This window comes from Symphalangus syndactylus, chromosome 22 (genome assembly GCF_028878055.3).
Source record: "Symphalangus syndactylus isolate Jambi chromosome 22, NHGRI_mSymSyn1-v2.1_pri, whole genome shotgun sequence".
Taxonomy (NCBI): domain Eukaryota; kingdom Metazoa; phylum Chordata; class Mammalia; order Primates; family Hylobatidae; genus Symphalangus; species Symphalangus syndactylus.
The window spans coordinates 30872606-30890210 of NC_072444.2; the positions used below are offsets into that span (position 1 = coordinate 30872606).

The 17605-nt window shown below is 51.3% G+C and overlaps 1 protein-coding gene across 8 annotated transcripts in view; it reads right to left on the minus strand.

Moving 5' to 3' along the window:
- Positions 1 to 17605, minus strand: part of KCNAB2 (potassium voltage-gated channel subfamily A regulatory beta subunit 2) — a 108340-nt gene that overhangs the window by 69046 nt on the left and 21689 nt on the right. Inside the window, exon 1 of one of the 8 annotated variants that reach the window (XM_063631989.1) lies at positions 6140 to 6345. The exons of 4 other annotated variants lie outside the window; for them this stretch is intronic. The gene's annotated coding sequence lies outside the window, so the exon portion shown is untranslated. Of the gene's footprint in view, positions 1 to 6139; positions 6346 to 17605 lie in introns of those variants that run through there. 3 more of the 8 variants (XM_063631988.1, XM_063631986.1, XM_055262377.2) reach the window with 3 other exon arrangements.

Below are 17605 nucleotides of genomic sequence, written 5' to 3' on the forward strand. Positions count from 1 at the left end.
GCACAGCTCCTTCCTTCCTTCCTTCCTTCCTTCCCTTTCTTTCTCTCTTTCACTCTCTCTCTTTTTTTTTTTTTGACAGAGTCTCCCTCTGTTGCCAGACTGGACTGCAGTGGCATGATCTCGGCTCACTGCAACCTCTGCCTCCCGGGTTCAAGCAATTCTCCTGCCTCAGCCTCCCAAGTAGCTGGGACTACAGGCGTGTGCCACCATGCCCAGCTAATTCTTGTATTTTTAGTAGAGACAGGGTTTCACCATGTTGGCCAGGATGGTCTCAATCTCTTGACCTTGTGATCTGCCCGCCTCAGCCTCCCAAAGTGCTGGGATTACAGGCATGAGCCACCACACCCGGCCACAGCTCTTTCTTTTTTTCATGATTAACCAGGAATCACAGGGAAGGTTCTTGAAGGCTGTGTGAATATTCGGTTCCCTTATGACCCCCAGTGGAGGTGTTTTCTCAACTGCAGTTTTTCTAGAAAGGCCAAATATGTTGCCAGTTTGAGCTCTGAATGCAGAGTTGGTGAGAGGACAGGAAGCTGAGTTTATTTAAACAAGAAAGGGATCCTGGGGGTCTTGAACTGTCATCAAAGCCACAGCCCCAGGAAGGCATTGCTGGTGAGACTCTTTCAGGGACTGATGGAAGGCCCACAGCACCCCTCTATGGGACTCTGGCTCCTGGGGCAAGCCTGGGTCATGAGATTTAGGGCTGGCAGTTTCCTCCCCACGCTGCCCCATGCCCCTCTCTCTTTCTTTTTTTGAGACAGGGTCTTGCTTTGTTCCTCAGGCTGGAGTGCAATGGCATGATCTCGACTCACTGCAGCCCCGACCTGTGGGGCTCAAGGGATCCTTCCACCTCAGCCACCCAATTAGCTGGGATCACAGGTGTGTGCCACCGAGCCTGGCTAATTTTTTTTTTTTTTTTTTTTAATAGAGATGAGGCCTTACTCTGCAGCCCAGGCTGGTCTCAAACTCCTGGGCTCAAGCCATCCTCCTGCCTCCGTCTCCCAAAGGGTTGGGATTACAGGCATGAGCCACTGCACCCGGCCAGGGCTGGCAGTTTTTTGGAAAAGGTGGACCCATACATGATTCTAGGCAAGGACACACAAGGAAGAGCAGCCCCAGACTAAATAGATAAATGGAGCAAAACTCTCGGGGGCACAGCCAACCAAGGCGAGGGCCTCTCTTGGAGCCTCAGTTTCCTCATCTGCAGAATGGGGGGCCTGGGACCACAATTTCTCTGTTGGAGTTAATGGTAAATGACTATTATATTGGGCACAAATGTGCCCTGGGGGTTCTGAGTAGAGCTTTGGGGGCACTGTGTCTGATTCCTTCAACCTCAGCGTCAAACGGAATCTGTACCCTGTCGGAGCCACCTGAGCTGCTTGCATGAGATGGGAAGAAGTCAGTGCACCCAGGTGAGAGAAGGAAATAAATGAATGGCTTAAGCCAAGAAACCGCAAGGGAAGGTCAGGACTGAGCCCAGGAGTTAAGGACAGAGACACAAAATAATAGAAGACACTTTCTGATTTGACCTGGTATGGGGACAACCTGTTATGGTTACCCACATGTTCTGGTTGACGGAGCTGGCACCTGATTTGCATAGGGAGGGCATAAAGGTATGGGAGGTGGAGTTACTGACCCCCAATGCCTCACTTCTCCCAGCATCCATGTCCTTTGCTGTGTGACTTTGCTGCCTCTCCCAACACACACACACACCCCTACACACACATACATACTCACATACATACACACACCTACACATACATACACACACATACCTACACACATACGTACACACACACACATATACACACATAAACATACACACACACCTACACACACATACCTACATACACATACCTACACATACACACACATACCTACACACATACATATACACACATACGCACACACATACACACACCACATACACGTACATACAGATACACATACCTACACACACATACACACACCTACACACATACACAGATACATACACATACACACATACCTACACACGTACACACATATAGACATACACACATATGTACACACATACATATACACACATACATAACACATATACACCTATACGCACAAAGACACACGTACATATGCACATACACACACACACGTTGGAGGGGTGAATTCCTGCCTTGCGCTCCTGTGCAACCATGTGACTCGCTTTGGCCATCGGAAGGTGAGCAGATGTCTCAGTCACAGGAGACTTGCCCCTGAACCTCTGTCATCATCATGGGACATGCACGCCCCAGTCCACCCCGCAACATATGCAAGAGCCACCCCACCTAGACCAGGCAACCCCGGCTTCTCTGTGACGTGGAACCAGCTGCCCCATGAGTGCATGATAAATAAATGCTCGCTATAGCCACCAGCAGCATCATTATACAGAATTCGCCTTAGCGCTTAACCCCAGGGCTCCAGGGAGCAAGTTCTGCTTTGATTTAATCTCCAGGGTCATACTTATAAACATTGAATTATAAGTCCAGTGGGTACCTGGAAACCTACTTCTAGTTTCTGCAAAAGACATTAACTGTCTCTTTATTGTAGATTCTGGAGTACAAAAAATTTGAGCTGGCCGGAACCTTCCTTTAGTGAGAAGTCTTGATCCAAAGTCAGTACTTTGAGGCTGGAGAGGATCTCTCTCTAAGCTGAAATCTTGCCAGTGCTGACTGCACATGCTCCAATCTTCTTTGGGAGCTGGTTGATGACATTATTCCATCCTCTTTGGGTGACCTGAGGTGATCAGTCTGGGTTCCTGGGAAGGAGGTTAGGCCTAGTCAGTGGTTCGGATCTGGGCTTTGGAGTTGGCGCTGGCTCTGCCATGTGCTGGTCTATGACCTTGGGCAATTCTCTCAGCCTTCCCTGTGTCAGTTTCTCCAACTGTAAAATGGGATGATAACGAGGGAGGACTCAGTGTGCTAACAGGTAGGGGTGTGCAGTGGGGGCTACCGGAGCTGGGACCAGCCTGTGCCCCGCCCTGGTGTCACATCAGGCACAGGTGCAGGGAAGCCTCTGGCCCTAGGTCTGGGCCTGACTCCTGGGGAGTCACTGACCACAGCTGCTTCCTGGACATCTGTGCCATCTGCATTAAGGCAAGCGAAGCTGCTCTTGTACGGTGCATCCTGGGCAGCAGTCTTACCAGCAAAATCGGTGTTTGAGGGTCCTCGGCCTTGCTGCAACACTGCTCTTCTGGCTGCTGGTCTCCTTGGCTGTCAGGAGGCTTCTCTGTCTTTTCCACTTTCCCAGAAAAGGCTCATCTGCTTTTTTTTTTTTTTGAGATGGAGTCTCTTCAGTCGCCCGGGCTGGAGTGCAATGGCGCGATCTCGGCTCACTGCAGCCTCTGCCTCCTGCGTTCAAGCAATTCTCCTGCCTCAGCCTTCTGAGAAGCTGGGACTACAGGCGCACGCTGCCATGCCTGGCTAATTTTTTTGTATTTTTTAGTAGAGACAGGGTTTCACCATGTTGGCCAGGATAGTCTTAATCTCCTGACCTCGTGATCCACCCGCCTGGGCCTCCCAAAGTGAAGGCTCATCTTTTATAGATGTTATAGATGTGACCAGCCACAGCCAAGTGTGAACCCATGCCTCAGGGTGTCATGGCGGGACTTGTGGCGCTTAGGCTTTCTGTGGCTGCATCCAAATTCCGAATCATCCTGGAAGCTCAAAGGTTCCAGAAGGCTGGTTTGCAGATCCCCGAGGTCTTCAGAATGATCACCTTGTATTCCTTATCTATTTGCCAGGCAACTTGGACTCACAGCTTTCAAAAGGCCAACTTTAATACGATGGGGACAGTGGCCACCAGGAGGCGGGGTCCCTGGAGGCCATCCTGGAGGTCAGTGGAGCAACACCAACAATGGACTGTCCCCCAGATTCACCTCTGTACCCATATCCTGTAAGACTGCTGGGAGGTCAGCTCCTCCGGGCAGGGAGCTTCATCTCTTTCCTTCATGGATGTGGCCCGGCACCCAGAGCGGCCACCAGCACGTGGTAATGCCTAGCGAACATCGCGGAAGGGATGGAGAGAGGGGGGCTGTTCCGGGCTGGGTGTGACGTCCTGGGTGTCTTCCGGAAGGCCTCGGGGTGAGGACTCCAGCACCTGCTTGTTGAACTGATGTTATTTTGCACGTTGCTTCTGGAACCCCGGAGGTGCCCCCTGCCAAGCCCCCGAAGTATCTGCCATAACTACTGTATAACACAAAACCATGGTTTGCTTGTTCTGCGGGCCAGAGCCTAGAGGAGCCACGGCAGTGACTGTGCTTCCAGTGGAGACAGGAAGAGGTGTAACTGCTCAAAACCGCATGACACAGAAGGGCACTTACACAACACACACTTCCCCTCTCACGCAGAAGCCAGGCGCCCACACAGGAGCCCATTCCTTCCCTGAGTGGGATCTGATGGCAGAGGGTCAATGCTGCAACGAAGGCAGGTGCTGACTCTGAGTGCACTAGGGGTCATGACCCTAGGGGGTCATCAGCCTGGGGGGTCATGATGGGGATCTGGAAGAAAGGCCCATTTGTCAGAAGGACGCCCCAGAGGGTGGGCAGGGATCGGGAGGTCAACATAACCCAGTTCCCCGACAGCTTCATCCAGACTTCGGCTCAGATGCAGCCAAAGAAATGCGAGGGGAAGAACTGTGCAAATCTTACTAGAGATTGGAGATCCCAGTCAGGATTCCCTGTGTTTGTCACAGAGAAACCTCAGTCTCTCCTCCAATCTCCTGAGGCCTGAGCCGAGGGGACCAGTGGCACAGCGATAGATGTCACATGGTTCAGGCAACAGCAGAAGCATTGGGACCTAACCACGGTGCCCAAGGTCATGACTGCCAAATGGAGCATTTGATGGTACATCACATCAACGCCTCATTAACAATTTTCAAGAAGATCACAGGCTAGAAATTTCAGTCTCTTCAAAGGAACGTTCAATGCCTGTTCCCTGATTGCAAATACCACAGGTCTAGACTTCTGCAACAACAGTTCACATTCACATCTAATCAATGCTGCAATGAACAAAAAATAGACCACAGCCAAAAAATTCATGTGCCTGCCCTAGCTCCATCCTGCCTCTCAGTGACCACAGGTGGAAGGTACGGTGCCGTGCAGGGCCGCTCACCTGGTACGGGGTGGTGGGGACCCCAGCGCTGCACAGACGGTGTGACCCGCAGTGAGTCAGGGCTGCCGCAGGCTGCTCACTCAGTAGCTGGCAGGGCCTGTCCCCCGCGGAGGCAGCAGGAGCCCTCAACAGTTCAGTCCCCATAGCCGCGCGCCCAGGCCCCCAGCCTCCTCTCTTCAGCTGTCCACACACACACACACACACACACACACACACACACACACACACACACACACTGTGTCCCCCAGGAGGCGTACAGCCTCCTCCCTCCATGACCACACAACCTGCACCCATATCCTGCCCAGGGGAAATGGAGGAGGCAAACGAGAGGGGACGCAGGAAGCCACCACCAGGGAGCCCCTTGCCCTCCCCTCCGGGACAGTGACTCAGGGCTGTGCAAGGGGTTGCAGGGTGGGGAAGGGTTCTGAGGGGTCTTTATCCCCCACCACTGCCCTGTGCTCAGCCCCAAGGATGAGGGGAGAGATGAGGGACTGCGGACCCACGCCATCCATGTTCAAGGCAGGGGCCTTCGTGCCTTCCACTCAGAGACAGGAATCCCCAGGCCAGTGCTTCCCGGGAGTGAGCAGAAAAGATGGGCAGGGCTCTCCCCAGGAGCTGCCAGCCCTGTCCCCTGCAGAGGGACAGAGGTGGCCCCACATGGCTCTCCATCTCCCGGCGTCTCCCTCAACATCGCCCCAGGGATGAAAGCAGAAGCCAGGAGAGAATGTGTGGCAGTCAGACATCTCTGCTGGGTGCCAGGCCCACTCTGCCCAGCAGCAGCAACAAGAAGCAGTGAAGGGCCGGGCTGCGTTGGGCAGGGTGTCTTTGGGGTCAGCTCACCCCAGGCTGAGGCCAATCCCTAGGGGGGCATGCGGGGCTCAGGGGTTCAGGCTGGCACAATTAACCCTGGACATTACGGGGGCACCTAAGCCCTGCTCAGGGAGCTGGGGCTGCCCACCCATCAGACAGAAAACCCATCCTAGAAAACAGGATCCCCAGAGCACCCCGGGTACCTGCTCCTGAACGGGAACGACCGGAGACAAGGCCATTTTCCAAGCACTCAGGGGAACGCCAGGTCACACATCTGCTGCAAAGCACGCGCCTTGGGACCACAGCACCCAACAGGAAGTTGGTGCAGCGCGTGCCAGAGCCATGCACTGCCGCTGCAGGGCTGAGAAGCCTGGTGCGCCAGGGCCCCCTGGGGTGTCGGGGCGTGGCCTTTGCTCTCAGGCATGCCTAGCGCGTGACCTAGGTGGGAGGGCCCGACACCCCTGACCTTCCTGGATGAGCAGTGGCCAGATGGGGCAGAAGGCAGGCGGAGGACAGGGAGCAGGTGGCTGTGAGGAGACAGCTTGGGCCTGTCCCCAAGCGGCCCCTCCAGAGTAGGAGGCAGATCTTCCCTGTTGGCCCAGGAGCCCGTTTCTCAGGGCAGGGGTTTCTGGTGATGTTGAAGAGCTCCCCTCACTGCTGCTGGCAGTGTGCCGGGATCGACTGTGTGCTGGGATCGGCTGCGTGCCGGGATCGGCTGTGTGCCAGGGTGGGCTGCCCACCTTTTACCTGAGCTCCCTCATCTGATCTTCCCTGCTGCCCTGGGAAGGGGTACTGCTGCCCCCCATGCTACAGGTGACAACACGGAGGGTCCGAGAGCCGTGGACTCAGGGCTGGCTAACTCCAAAGTGCGCTCTGAGCTGTGCACTGCTGAGAAGCCCAGGGCAGGCTCTGCCACTCCATCTCCCATCTCTGTGCCAGGACACAGAAGGGGCAGCCACCTTGAGGGGACAGGTGGCCCTGGGGAGGACAGGCCAGAGGTAAGAGCACCTTCTGTGGGGGTTTTTCTCCCTCCCCGCGGCCTCTCCCTGCTCTGCCATTCCTTCTTGGGGAGGCCTCTCCTCCCTCCCATGCCAGCTGCTGAGCCTGGGGCCAGGCTCCCTGGTGACTCACTCTGGGGACAGTCCAAGCTCTTTGGGGTGCCAGGCAAAGGGAGGACTTGGGTGGAACATTCCATCTCCCGTGGTGCCGGCCACCTGCACTGTGTTAAGTCCCTGGTCCCAGGCCACCCCCGTGTGATTCCAGGAGGGTGGCTGGCACCTCCTCTCCTGGCGTGGGCACACAGCTCTGAAGCCTACATCAGGGGTGCTGCTGTGTGTTCCAGGCAGGATAAAGATAAAGACAGCGGTTAGGGGAGGTAGAAAGAGGAAAAGGAAGGGAAAATAAAATAGTTTGGGTGCTCAGTAAGAAAGCAGAGGTGTCGAGAGACAAACAGGAGGGAGAAGGGAGAAGGAGGAAGGTGAACGAATGGGAAAATGAAAAAGAGGCGCCATGAGGGAGAGCTGGGGGACAGCAACCCATGTTGACCCAGCTCTGGGCCTTGGCCCCAGCCCTGGTCGTGACATGCTTTTTACAGATGGGGAAATCGAGGCCCAAGAATATTAAATAACATCCAAGGTCTCTTGGTGAAATTAGTGGCAAAGCTGAAACCAGAGCCTGGGTGTGTCCAGCTCCAAATCGGGGTTCTTTCCTCACACATACCTTGACCTCCTGCCCTGGAGCCCCCCATGGAACTCTGGCTCCGGACAGGTGACCTCTACCGCCTCCCAGAGCCAGAGAACGCCGTTATCCTTTTGGCCCCCAGCACGGAGATGTTGCCCTGACTCTGTGAGTCTCCAAACACAGACTGTATTCATGGCTATCACAGACCACTGCTGCGGATGCTGAATCTCACAAGCAGAGGTAAAACCTGGAGGCTGCGAAAGTAACCTCACTGGCTGCTTTGCAGTTTCAGACACACTGAACCAGCCCTCAAACCTCAGCTTCATTCCTGGCTCTTAAAAACAAATTGTATTTTCAGATATTTGCCAACTCTTTTTTTAAAAAAGCTTCTTTGGACCAGGAAGGCAGGTGATTGGTAAATCCTGAGTGGCAAAGTTAGAGATACTTCATTTAAAAGACACTATTGGATGGGTGCTGTAGCTCACACCTGTAACCCAGCACTTTGGGAGGCCAACGTGTGAGGATTGCTTGAGGCCAGGAGTTCGAGACCAGTCTGGGCAACATAGTGAGACCCAATTTCTAACACAAAATTTAAAAATTAGCCAGGCGGCTGGGCCTGGTGTCTCACGCTTGTAATCCCAGAACTTTGGGAGGCCGAGGCTGGTGGGTCACCTGAGGTCAGGAGTTCGAGAGTAGCCTGACCAACATGGTGAAACCCTGTCTCTACTAAAAATACAAAAATTAGCTGGGCGTGGTGGTAGGCACCTGTAATCCCAGCTACTCAAAAGGCTGAGGCAGGAGAATCGCTTGAACCCAGGAGGCAGAGGTTGCAGTGAGCCTAGATTGTGCCATTGCACTCCAGCCTGGGTGACAAGAGTGAAACTTTCTATCTCAAAAAAAAAAAAAAAAAAAAAAAAGAAAAGAAACTAGGCATGGTGGTGCATGCCAGTGGTCCCAGCTATTTAGGAGGCTGAGGTGGGAGGATCCCTTGAGCCCAGGAGTTTGAGGTTACAGTGAGCTATGATCATGCCACTGGACTCCAGCCTGGGCAACATAACAAGACCCACCTCTATAAATAAATAGGTAGATAAAAATAGAAGGCACTATCAACAGTAATAAGGCAACCTAGAGTGAGTGAAAATACTTGCAAATCACATATCTGATAAGGAATTAATATCCAGAATACATAGAGAACTAAAATTCAACAGAAAACCAAACAGCCCAATTACAAAAATGGCAGAGGACTTGAATAGATACTTCTCCAAAGACAAGACACAAATGGCTAATAAACACATTAAAAGATGCTCAACATCAGTAACCATTAGGGAAATGCAAATCAAAACCACGATGAGATACTACCTCGCAGCCATTAGGATGGCCACTATAAAAAAGCCCAGAATAATAAGGGTTGGCAAGATGTGGAGAAATGGGGACCCTGTGCACTGTTGGTGGGAATGTAAAATGGTGCAGCCACTATGGAAAACAGTATGGTTGTTCTTTGAAAACTAAAAATCGAATTACTATATGATCTGGCAATTCCACTTCTGGGGATATACCCTAAATAATTGCAAACAGGGCCTCAAAGGGATATTTGTTCCCGTGTGTTCACAGTAGCATGATTTGCAATAGCTAAAACATGGAAACAACCAATGTTCACTGATGGATAAAAAGATACACAAAGGCTGAACATGGTGGCTCATGTCTATAATCCCAGCACTTTGGGAGGCCGAGGCGGGCAGATCACTTGAGGTCAGGAGTTTGAGACCAGCCTGGCCAACATGGTGAAACCCTGTCTCTACTAAAAATACAAAATTAGCTGGGTGTCATGGCAGGCACCTGTAATCCCAGCTGCTCAGGAGGCTGAGGCAGGAGAATCACATGAACCCAGGAGGCAGGGGTAGCAGAGAACCAAGATCGCGCCACTGCACTCTAGCCTGGGTAACAGTGAGACCCTGTCTCAAAAAAAAAAAAAAAAAAAAAAAGAGAGATAAGCAAAATGTGGCACACACACGCAATGGAACATCCCTCAGTCATACAAAGGAAGGAAATGCTGACATACGGTACAACATGGATGAGTCTCGAGAACATTCTGCTAGGTGAAATAAGCCAGTTACAAAATGACAAATACTGTACAATTCCAATTATCTGAGGTCCCTAGAGTAGTTAGGCGCATAGAGACAGAAAGCAGAATGGTGGCCCTCAGGAGCAGGGGAGGGGGAATGGGGAGTTCCAGTTTAATGGGGACAGAATTTCAGTTTGGGAGAATAAAAAGGTTCTGGAGATGGATGGTGGTGATGGTAGTGCATATTTTATGAATGTACTTAATAACCACTGAACTGTACACTCAATACCACAGAACTGTATACGCAATACCACTGAACTACACACTCAATACCACTGAACTACACACTCAATACCACTGAACAATATACTCAATACCACTGAACTGTACACTCAATACCACTGAACTGTACAGTCAATGCCACTGAACTGTACATTCAATACCACTGAGCCGTACACTCAATACCACTGAGCCGTACACTCAATACCACTGAACTGTACACTTGATACCACTGAACTACCCACTGGTACACTCAACACCACTGACTGTACACTCAGTACCACTGAACTACACACTCAATACCACTGAACTGTACACTCAATGCCACTGAATTACATACTCAATATCACTGAATTAGATAATACCACTGAACTGTACACTCAATGCCACTGAATTACACACTCAACACCACTGAACTATACACTCAATACCACTGAACTACACACTCAATACCACTGAACTACACACTCAATACCACCCAACTGTACACTCAGTACCACTCAACTACACACTCGATACCACTGAACTGTACACTCAATGCCACGGAATTACACACTCAATACCACTGAACTACACACTCAATACCACTGAACTATACACTCAATACCACTGAACTGTACACTCAATACCACTCAACTACACACTCGATACCACTGAACTACACACTCAATACCACTGAACCATACCCTCAATACCACTGCACTTTACCCTCAATACCACTGAACTGTATACTCAATACCACTGAACTATACACTTAATACCACTGAACTATACACTCAATACTATTGAATTGTATACTTAATACCACTAAACTGTGCACTTAAAAGTGGTTAAGATGGCACTTAGAAAAAACTGGGAAAAAAGAAAAAGAAACTTCTGCATCATGGAGTCAACAGCAGCTCCACATTTGGGTGTATGTGTTTAAGCCAAATATTTAAGAGAGATCAATAAACACGGCACATGGTGGCTCACGCCTGTAATCTCTGTAATCTCAGCACTTTGGGAGCCCATGGTGGGTGGATCGCTTGAGCCCAGGAATTTAAGACCAGCCTGGGCAACATGGAGAAACCCTGTCTCTACAAAAAATAAAATAAAAAAATTAGCTGGGCATGGTGATGTGCACCTGTAGTCCAGGCTACTCGGGAGGCTGAGGCAGGAGGACGGCTTGAGCCTGAAAGGTCGAGGCTGCAGTGAGCTGTGATTGTGCTACTGTATTTCAGCTGGGTGACAGAACGAGACTGTTTCAGAAAATATATATGAAAATAAAAATTTTAGGCCGGGCCTGGTGGCCTTACAGGTTTACAGGTGGGATTACACGCCTGTAATCCCAACACTTTGGGAGGCCGAGGTGGGCAGATCACCTGAGGTCAGGAGTTCGAGACCAGCCTGGCCAACACGGTGAAGCCCCATCTCTACACAAAAATTAGCCAGGCATGGTGGTGGGCGCTTGTAATCCCAGCTACTCAGGAGGCTGAGGCAAGAGAATCACTTGAATCCAGGAGGCGGAGGTTGCAGTGAACTGAGATTGCACCATTGCACTCCAGCCTGGGTGACAGAGCAAGACCCCGTCTCAAAAATAAATAAATAATAAAAATAAAATTTTTATCCGGGCGCGGTGGCTCATGCTTGTAATCCCAGCACTTTGGGAGGCCGAGGCGGGCGGATCACGAGGTCAGGAGATCGAGACCACGGTGAAATCCCGTCTCTACTAAAAATACAAAAAATTAGCCGGGCATGGTGGCGGGCGCCTGTAGTCCCAGCTGCTCAGAGAGGCTGAGGCAGGAGAATGGCATGAACCCGGGAGGCGGAGCTTGCAGTGAGCCAAAATTGCGCCACTGCACTCCAGCCTGGGCGACAGAGACAGACTCCGTCTCAAAAAAAAAAAAAAAAAAAAAAAATTTTTAAAATGTGGTAGATACGGTTGCTGGCTGGCCCAGCTGTCACCCATGACCCCTATATTTCCTGAATTTTCTTGCAGCTGGGGTGGCCTGTGGCGGTCTATAACCTGAGTCCTGGAGGGTGGGGCTTTGGGAAAGTTCTGCTTGGAAAGGGACGCGATCCTGGTGTGTTCTTGTCATGGAAGAGGCTGAGTATCAGGTTCTGCTTCTGTTTTCAGCAGGGGTGGTGCTGGGGGCATCTCAGGCTGGATCGGGGGCAGGAGATGGCAGTCTGAGAAGCTGAGGTAGGAGGCTGTACTGCAGCAGGTGGTCCTTACCACAGAACAAGATCCCGAGCCAGCCCTGTCTGGGGACCACCAAAACTCTTCTCCGGCTTAATGGGGACCTCACAGTGGTTCTCCTTATAGCTTCTAGTTATTTCTACAACATAAGGATCATCTACTGAATCAATTTGCTTTGATGCAACTTCATTCCTCTGGGCCAGGACTGTGGGGAGGGGGCACATCCCCCAAGTGTTACCAAAGATAACTAGGTTCACATGTCGTGAAACCTCCGAGCACGCAGAGACAGGACCCCAGGTGCAGGGCTCCGGGGGATGCACGACCCCCTCCACAAGACCTCCACCTGTGGGAAACTCTAGGCAGATCATCCCACTGGGGACAACTGAAATGACAACATGGTCCTTTGCATGTTGATTGGAAACCAGCTTCCTCATAACTTTCACCTGCTGGGCCTGCTCTACCCTCTGGAGATTGACAACGAAGTAAGTCCCTCTGTCTAGGACAATTCCTGGAGCATCTAAGGACACCCGCCATAGCTCACCCCATCCACAACCGGACCCTTTGTTTTTGAGAGCAAACCTTGCTTCTTTCCCTCCTTCCACACAAGGTTTCTGACTTAAGCCCATGAATGTAATTTTGGCCAACGCTGTGCAACACGTGCCACACATGGGCTGTGACACCGGACCCTTGCCAAACCTTACAGGCCAGCCTCGGGGTGGTGCTGTATCAGTGAAGACGCTGAGGTCGAGGCTGGCAAGCTGGGCTTTGGAGAGCAGGACGTCCGGTGCTCCAGTGTCCGACTCCAGAGCCTTAATTAGCTATCATTCGGCACAGTTTCTTTCTGGAACATCAGCACCCTGCCACTCTCTTTTAATGGTGTTTCTGTTTGCCACATCCTTCCTAAAATGACAGAGGCACCCAGAACCTGAGCAGCACTGCACGCTGGCTGGCCAGCAGAGAGTGCAGTGCGACGGCTTCCCTTCTTGCTCTAGGACAGGGGTTGGAAAACTGCTGCACCAGCCTGTCACCTGTGTTTGTTCAGCCCTCGAGCTAAGAATAGTTTTTACAGTTTTATTTATTTCATTTAATTTTTTTAGGAGAAGGGAATTTGCTCTGTTGCCTAGGCTGGAGTGCAGTGGCATGATCACAGATCACTGCAGCCTTGAACTCCTGGGCTCAAGTGATCCGTCTGCCTCAGCCTCCCAAGTAGCTGGAACTACATGTGTGTGCCACCACCCCCGGCTAATTTTATAATTTTTTGTAGAGACACAATCTTGCTATGTTGCCCAGGCTGGTCTCAGACTCCTGGCCTTACACTGTCCTCTTGCCTCAGCCTCCCAAAGTGCTGGGATTACAGGTGTGAACCACTGTGCCCAGTCCAATTTTTACAGTTTTAAATAAAAGAAAACCAAAAGAAGAATAACATTTCATAACACACAAAATTTATATAAAGTTCCAATCTCAGCATCCATAAATAAAGTTTTATTGGCAGGTAGCCAAGCTATCTTGTTATGTTAGTGAGCTTGGGGCTGCCATAATGAAATACCACAACCTGGGTGGCTTAAACAACAGACATTTCTGTCTCACGGTGCTGGAGGCTGGTAAATCTAACATCAGGGTCCTGGCTGATTTGGTTCCGGGTGAGGGCTCTCTCTTGCCTTGCAGACAGAATTCCTTCCTGCTGGGTCCACACAGGGTAGGGAGGGAGCTCTGGCCTTTTCCTCTTCTTACCAAGGCACTAGTCCTGTCATGAGGCCTCTACCCCAAAATGACAAAAATAATTAGCTGGGTGTCATGGTGCATACCTGTGGTTCCAGCTACGTGGGACGCTGAGGTTGGAGGATCGCTTGAGCGATCCCAGGAGGCCCAGGCTGCAGTGAGCCATGATCACGCCACTGCACTCCAGCCTGGGCAACAGAGCAAGACCTGAGTTTATCCAAACCTTATCACCTCCAGAGCCCCACCTCTTAATACCATCACACTGAGGATTAGGGCTATCAATCTTGGGGGACAGAAACATTCAGTACACAGCACCTATTTACATATTGCCCATGGCTGCTTTCACGCTACTATGGCAGACCTGAGTAATTGCAATAGAGATTGAATTTCCTGCAAGCTGAAAACATCGACTATCTGGTCCTCTATGAAAACATTTGCCTGGCTTGGCGCAGTGGCTCATGCTTATAATCCCAGCACTTTGGGATTGGGAGGCTGTGGTGGGAGGATTGCTTGAGCTGAGGAGTTCAAAACCAGCCTGGGCAACACAGTGAGACACCTTCTCTACAAGATTACAAAAAAATTAGTTGGGTGTGGTTTACAGGTATGGGATTACAGGTGTGTGCCTGTAGTACCAACTACTTGGGAGGCTCAAGTGGGAAGACTGCTTGAGTCTGGCAGTTCAAGGCCGCAGTCACCTATGATCACACTATTGCACGACTGCCTAGGCAACTGAGTGAGATCTTGTCTCAAAAAAAAAAATTTTTTTTTTCTGAACCCTGCTCCAGGACAACATCCCCTCCAGGAACACAGCCTTTCAGGCCACGCCTGGCTGGGCGTGGTGGCTCATGCCTGTAATCCCAGCACTTTGGGAGGCCAAGTTTTTTTTTTTTGAGACAGAGTCTTGCACTGATGCCCAGGCTGCAGTGCAGAGGCGCAGTCTTGGCTCACTGCAACCTCTGCCTCCCAGGTTCAAGCAATTCTCCTGCCTCAGCCTCTCGAGTAGCTGGGATTACAGGCACCTGCCACCACGCCTGGCTAAATTTTGTATTTTTACAATGGGATTTCACCATGTTGGCCAAGACGGTCTCGAACTCCTGGCCTCAAATGATCTGCCTGCCTTGGCCTCCCAAAGTGCTGGGATTACAGGTGTGAGCCACCCATGCCTGGTGGGTAAATCTCTTGAGCGCTGGAATTCTAGACCAGCCTAGCAACATACTGAAACCCTATCTCTACTCAAAATACAAAAAAAAAAAAAAAAAAGCCAGGTATGGTGATGTGCACCTGTGGTCCCAGCAACCTGGGAGGCTGAGATGGGAGGATGGCTTGACCCTCAGGTTGCAGTGAGCTAAGATCATGCCACTGCACTCCATCCTGGGTGACAGAGTGAGAACTCATCTCAAAAAAAGCTAAATAAGAAGGCCATGCTTCCCCTGCAGACACCTGTGCTCCCCCAGCTGCTTTGCACACACCCTTGCAGAATCCACGCCTCTGTTCTATGCACCCCACGTCCCCGGCCCCATCTGCCTGTCCTTGTGGGCCTGAGTCTAGGACTTTTCCTCTCTTGGTGGGGAGGGGGTCTCACTGAAGTGAGACGGCCTGTTCGGAGCTCAGCACTGTCTCCATGCGTACTCCTGGTCACGGTATTTTGTGGGTGAGTTTTAGGCGGTTTGTTGACTTTCCAGCCAACCCTGGGATTCTGCTGGGTTTTCCTCTTGTGAGACCATAACCTCCTCTCCTGGGGATGTGACACACAAATCTGCTTTCATAACCGGTACCCAGAAGGCAGACCTATTTCAGCAGCAGTGTGATTAGTGGCGTTCTGCCCATCTCTGTTCAAAACCTCACTCTGGGAGAGGATCAGATACAGGAGGTCCAGTTGACGCTGGTCAAGCTCCTGTCTGGGGGCTCACGCAGAAGTCCAGTGGGATGTATTAGCGTCCATGCTCCGCAGCATCACTGCAGTGTCACCGCCGCTGTCTACTGTCTGCCCTGCCCGAGTCACACCACGTGTGAGCAGCACCCCCAAAGCCTTCCTACAGAGGCAAACCTCATGGCTTAAAAGCTCCTTGCACTGTTTTCTGGTAGACACCTGTCCGGTCACATGTTATGCACAATTTTTAAGTGTTTCACACAGGCCTCGTGAAAACGCCTCATCAAATTCAGTACTTGGCTCCACGGTCTATTGAAAGGATGCTCTGTCTTGAAAGCCCTGTGGTCTCAAGGGGGTGGACACATTGACACGTTCTCACAGCCCCAGGTTTAAATAGCACCACTGTGACTCATGGAAGCTGGGGGAGAGCCAAGGGATGTCAGCACATCCCAGGAAAGGAGCCGTCAGGAGTGAGGTCCTCCCCGAGGCCTGGCCTATGGAGTCCCACCCATCCCTCACTCAGAGATGTTGGAGGGTGGCCCAGCAGGGTGGCCTGGGGGACCCTGCTCGGCCCCTGGGAGTCCATGGGAAGCCTCCTTCACTCTGAAAGCTGAAGCTGTCAGCACGCAGCAGGCAGCAGGTGGGTGCTGGTGGCTGGAATGTAGTGCTTCCTTTACGGTGGGGTTTGAGGCTCATCGAGTGACTAAATGTCTCTGGACAAAAGATGTTCCTTGCATCAGAGAAACCTCATTATTGCAGAATCACCTTTCTTTTTTAAATAAAAACATCTCTAGGGGCTGGGTGTGATGGCTCACACCTGTAATCCTAACACTTTGGGTGGCTGAGGTGGGCAGATTAAGCCCAGGAGTTCCAGACCAGTCCGAGCAACATGGTAAACGCCCGTCTCTACAAAAAAAATACAAAAATTAGCCAGGTGTGGTGGCGCATGCCTGTGGTCCCAGCTACTTGGGAGGCTGAGTGGGAGGATCACTTGAGCCCGGGGAGGTGGAGGCTGCACTGGGCCATGACTGCGCCACTGCACTCCAGCCTGGGTGACAGATCGAGATCCTGTCTCGAAAAAACCCCCAAAAAACCAACCAATCAATCAACCAAAAATCTCTAAAGCTCCAAATCAACATTAGCATAGCAAACCCAACACTGACCCAAGCCCCATCGACACTGGAGATGTCTTCAGTGGACAGGACGCTTCCCCAGTGTGCTTACGCAGCATGGCAGGGAAGGGCAAACGTTTGCAGCAATGGGACAGTAAATATTTTAGGCATTTCGGGCCAGTCCATCTCGGTTACAATTACTCAACTCTGGGTGCAAAAGCAGCAGATATGTAAATGAAGGGCGTGGCTGTGTTCCAATAAAACCTTATTTACAAAAACAAACGGTGGGCCTGATCTGGCCCCTGGGACATAATTTGTAGACCTCCGACACATTAAAAAAGGAAGGTGAAGCCAGGCACAGGGGCTCATGCCTGTAATCTCAGCACTTTGGGAGGCTGAGGCTGGCGGATCAGCGGAGGTCAAGAGTTCGAAATCAGCCTGGCCAACATGGTGAAAACCTGTCTCTAGTAAAAATACAAAAATTAGCTGGGCATGGTGGAGGGCACCTGTAGTCCTGGCTACTTGGCAGGCTGAGGTAGGAGAATTGCTTGAACCTGGGAGGTGGAAGTTGTGGTGAGCTGAGATCACGCCACTGCACTCCAGCCTGGGTGACAGAGCGAGACTCCATCTCAAAAAAAAAAAAAAAAAAAAAAAAAGGAAGGTGACCCCATCTGTAATAAAATTAAGGCAAAAGTACAAAAAATACAAATCCTCTTGCTGTGCACAGCACATGCTGTTCTGCTCCTCAGGGGGCTGGAGCCCCACATG